Raw genomic sequence first — 5576 nt, 5'->3', positions numbered from 1 at the left:
CAATCTCCAAGCTATATTGTGAAGTGAAAAATTACAAACCCTTACTGAAAAGCATTAAAGAAAATCCAAAGAAATGGAAAAGCAAAGCATGGTCTTAGATAGAAGACTCAATATTACTTAAAAAAAAAATCTCAGTTCTCGCTCAATTAAGCTATAGATTCCAAGCAATTCCATTCAAAATCCCAGAAGGCTGAAGGTGAGTAAGGTAGGAGGGGACTTGTCCCACATCATAGGAAGGCTTATTATAAAGACATAATAATGAAGATACTGGTATTGGAACAGATGTGATCAAGTATATTAGTTCAACATGATAGAAGGCCCACCCGACAAAGACCCATGCGTGTATGAAAACTTGATCTATGACAAAATTGGCACTGCACATATATCAATGGGGATAGGATGGATCAATTCCTAAAAACACACAAAGATGATGGGGAATCCACAGAAAAAGAAACGTAAAGGGCCAAAAAGTGTAAGAAAAGATATACAACCTCACAGTAATCAGGCAAGGAGAAGACATTGATTACCATCAGATTGGCAAAATTAAGCCATCTGATGATGTCTGTGGAGCTGTTACTGGAAAGGGTCCTGAACCAGACCCCAAGAGAGGGTTCTTAGATCTTGAGCAAGAAAGAATTTGGGATGAGTCCACAGAGTAAAATACAAGCAAGTTTATCAAGAGAGTAAAGGAGCCCGGACGCAGTGGCTCACACCTGTAATGCCAACATTTTGGAAGGCCGAGACAGGCGGACCACCTGAGATCAGGAGTTCGAGACCACCCTGGCCAACATGGTTAACCCCTGTCTCTACTAAAAATATAATTACCCCTATTCCTGCCTAACCTCCAGGAATGCAGCCCAGCAGGTCTCAGCCTCATTTTACCCAGCCCCTATTCAAGTAGCACGCCTGTAATCCCAGCTACTCAGAAGGCCGTGGCATGAGAATCACTTGAACCGGGGAGGTGGAGGTTACAGAGAGCCAAGATAGCACCATTGCACTCCAACCTGGGCAATAGAGCGACACTGTGTCAAAAAAAAAAAAAAAGAAAGAAGAGAAAAGAAAAATGGCTATTCCATAGGCATAGCACCCCCAAAAGCTGCTGGTTGGCTATTTTTATGGTTATGTCTTGATCATATGCTAAACAAGGGGTGGATTATTCATGAGCTTTCTGGGAAAGGGGCAAGAATTTCTTGTAATTGAGGGTTTCTCCCCATCATAGGCCATATAGGGTAACTTCCAGACGTTCCCATGGCCTTTGTAAACTGCCGTGGTGCTGGTGGGAGTGTTTTTTTAGCATGCTAATGTATTATAATTAGCATATAATGAGCAGTTGGGACAACTAGAGGTCATTTTTGTCGCCATCTTGGTTTTGGCAGGTTTTGGCCAGCCTTTATACTGCATCTTGTTATATGAGCAGGGTCATTGTGGCCTGTATCTTGTGACCTCCTATCTTATCTCACATCCCAGGAGGTTAAAATGCCTTAACCTCCAAGGAATGTGGCCCAGCAGGTCTCAGCATCATTTTACCCAGCCCCTATTCAAGTTAAAGCTGCTCTGCTTCCAATGCCTCTGAGGTATCCCCCCTCCTTTTTACAAGAGGACCGTTAATCCTAAGGGTTGTAGAGGTAGAAAGATTCCTCTTCCGTAGCTTCTTCAGGCTACATAGGGGTAATGATATTCTTGTCTATTAAGGTCTTTTGTATTCAGGATAGAGAGGAACTCAGTCAGAAAGCATCAGTATAGTGACGGCCATTCATAACTCTGAGTTCCAACAAAAGGTGATATCTGGAAGATTGGCAAATGTTCAATTTAAGAAAACAGTGAGTAAGCTTATTCTGCATTCCTACACAACGAGTACAACAGGAATATATTCCACAATAGTAAAGCAAAATAAGTAAAATTATCTGATATGGTTTGCATCTGTGTCCCCACCAAATCTCATGTCCAATTGTAGTCCCCAAAGTTGGAGGTAGGGCCTGATGGGAGTTGATTGGATCACGGGGGCGGTTTCTCATGAATGGTTTGGCCCCATCCTCCTTGGTCATGATAGCGGGTGAGGTCTCGTGAGATCTGGTTGTTTAAAAGTGTATGGTACTTCCTCCCTCTCTCTCTTTCTCCTGCTCCTGTCACGTAAGATGCCTCTCCCCCTTTGCTTTAGGCCATGACTAAAAGCTCCCTGGGGTCTCCCCAGAAGCAGATGCTGCCATGCTTCCTGTACAGCCTACAGAACTGTGAGCCATTAAACCTTGTTGCTTTATAAATTACCCAGTCTTGGGGATCTCTCTATAGCAGTGTGAGAATGGACTAATACTTTATTCCAAATAAATTAAATAAGGCATTCCATTAACTGGGCAACCGTTGGAACTAAGCTGATATGGGGTTGCTAACAGATTCCAATACGTGCCCTGAATTAGAATATTGATCCAGATTTTTCTTACGTTACCCATCCCTATTATTTGTTCTGAGCCGTGGCCAGAGATCACTGGTTGGTTCCCAGAAATAAGCAGGGTCAGTCTAGATTGCAGGAAAAAAAAAAAAAAACCAAAACAATGAATGAGACTAGAATCTAATAACAGGTGTACCATAGTTTTTGAAACATAATTTTTCTCTCTCCAGTCCCCATTTTTGTTAAAAACAAATAATGGTAAGACTTATTTGTTTGAAAAATAAGCCTTAGTCTTATTATACTTGGCATGATCATTTGCATGAAGTGCAGCAAGAATAATTATTCACCATATAGGCTCTTTTTACAAAAAATTGGCTTTGATGGAATCTTGTTCCATAAGGAATCTTATATTTGACTTTTTAAAGCCTTGCCCAGTCATGGGTTTATGCCTTCAAATACCTGTATGGGTTAGGTAAATTTCTCTCCTCTCAAAGTCCCAATATAACTTAGGGCTCCTGGACCTGTCAAAAAGTGACATTCTTTACTTACCACATGGCAGGAACCCTGTACAGGGACTGCGTAGACAAGGTATAAAGCCAGTTTTTCCAAGGGCCTTTTATTAGCTCTATAAGTCAACTTTGATTCCTTAAGGCAGTTTTTTTTATATTTGAAAACATGCCATTCCATTCAAAGCCTTAGTAAAAACCAGTTTCTCCAATTGTGTCCTGTTACAAAAGAAAACAGATCCTTACTGCACTTATGCAAATAACTATTAAAATATAGCCATAAATTAAGAATACTCACAGTTTTCAATTTTTGGAGAAATCAGGTAGAGAGAAAGAAATATGCTCCAAATTTTGTTTACAGGAGTGTATTTTACTCAACTGTTAAAAGCTGTAAATAGCTCGAAAGAAAAGTTTGGCCGGGCACGGTGGCTCACACCTGTAATCCCAGCACTTTGGGAGGCCGAGGCGGGCGGATCAAGAGGTGAGGAGATCAAGACCATCCTTGCTAACACAGTGAAACCCCGTCTCTACTAAAAATACAAAAAATTAGCCAGGTGTGGTGGCGGGCTCCTGTAGTCCCAGCTACTCGGGAGGCTGAGGCAGGAGAATGGCATGAACCCGGGAGGCGGAGCTTGCAGTGAGCCTAGATCACGCCACTGCACTCCAGCCTGGGCGACAGAGTGAGACTCCATCTCAAAATCAAAAGAATAAAAAAATAAAAAAGTTTGCTTGACTTGGAAAACAAAACAGAAAGGAACAGCAATACTTTATGTAAAAAGTCATAAAAAGATTATTTCAGTCTTTCATTAGTGTATGCAATTAATTTGTTTTGCTCAATATTTAAGAACACATTAGCTTTCCAAAAGAGTCTTGGAAGCTTTTTTCCTCTCTATTTTAATGGCACACTTTCCAAAGTTATCAGACACTCGCATTTAAGAATAATTGTCAGCATCCTATAGCTGGTTATAAACCTTCTTTTGAAGAGGATTAAAACAAGACAATAATTGTCCCTGAATGACAAAAAAGTCCTAGGACAGCCACAGTCAAAGATACAATTGACAAGCAAATTTCATTACTCCTGTAGCGTACAAGTTTACATAACAATTATAATTATTACCGATAACATACACTAAGTCATTATAGGAATTTCCCATAATTTTAGAATGCATACCAATAACATATTTATACAAATATGGTCTAAAGAAAGCCAAACACCATTTCATACTTGATAATGCTTCCTGTATGATTTTAATATACCAAATAAGCCAAATAAGTCTCTTTTGGACTTTAGGGTTTTTACCATCTAAAAGGATTAATCAGGTCAGAAAAAGACATATTTAGAATCTGATTTTGGAAAGTTCATCAAATATCAAAAATTTAAAACACTTGATATTATAAAATAAAATTCCAGGTCACTGTAAGTCATTTATTTAGCCAAAATGTTAACTCAACAATTTAAAAAAGGCAAAAAGCTTTACTCATTGATAGAGGGAAGATTTAGCTCTTCAAACAATCTGTCTCTTTTCTTTCCCTTCTTTCTCCTGTAGTTTATTTAAAAGGTAAACAAAAATCTTTCATTATCTTTAATATTACATGAAAATCTTGTTCAAGAGAGAAAGCCAAATTTCATCTTTGCATGAGTGTACTATTGATGTCAAATTCAATTCCTAGTAAAACTTTATAGACAAATTTTCCTAACTTCAATCAGTTTGACCATAATGTAAGATTTTCATAAAGCTTTTATAACCCTTTACAATTTTTTTTTGTTAAAGAGTGGACCAATGCTCTAAGAAAACCCTGTTGTACTTTTATTCCAATGTTCAATTTATGGAAAAACTGAATTAATACTCCTTTAACTTTAGCCAATATGTTAACACAGAGAATTGCTTTTACAAGATTAGTCTTTCACAAACCTTCCACAACTTGCTTAGACCTTCCGTTTTCTCCTATCTAAGAACAACTCTTTAAACTTCCAAACCAGGCAAAAACAGCCTGCCTTCCCATGCCTTCTTATAATCTTTTTCCAAATACACATTATACTTTCCTTACACACTGTGCATGTAAAAGTGTTCCTCCAGTAACCTCAGTTACATATGGTACAATGTTAACTCTTAGCAACTTTTATTTTTGGCAAAAAATTTGGTAAGTGATTTTATTTGTGTACCAGGTGTACAGCTTGGGGCACCAGACAAAAGTGCAGATAAGCTCTGACTCCTTCCAGCATAGCTAGGGGCATGGCTAACTCCATATGTTCCCAGGCCTTACGTAGATGCTAATGGCTCCAAAGAAGGTAAATTGAACAATTATCAAAAGTCAGAGAAGTAGTTTAGTAAACATAGTATCTGACCTGCCTAATTTAGACCAAATGTCTAAATTTCAAAGACATTTTTATTTTACCAATAATCTTTAAAACTGCCTTGCTTTTCCAAAGATGACTAAAGTCATGTGAACAAAAAGGCATTAACATTTTAATTTTTCTGGCAAAATATTTTATTTAAGTGCTTATTTTTATTTAAGCCAATTAAATAGAGCTCTTTTATGTATTTTGGTTGTAAAACATGACTCACAGGGATGGTACAGACCAAGAGAAAATACCCCTACATGGTCACAAGTCAACCTCCCAAGGACATAAAACAAGACGAGGGGGAATCCTCATCCAGTTTTTGTTTCAGTGACCTGAAGCA

Source organism: Pongo pygmaeus, chromosome 19 (assembly GCF_028885625.2).
Source record: "Pongo pygmaeus isolate AG05252 chromosome 19, NHGRI_mPonPyg2-v2.0_pri, whole genome shotgun sequence".
Lineage (NCBI taxonomy): Eukaryota > Metazoa > Chordata > Mammalia > Primates > Hominidae > Pongo > Pongo pygmaeus.
This window is presented reverse-complemented; position numbering follows the sequence as displayed.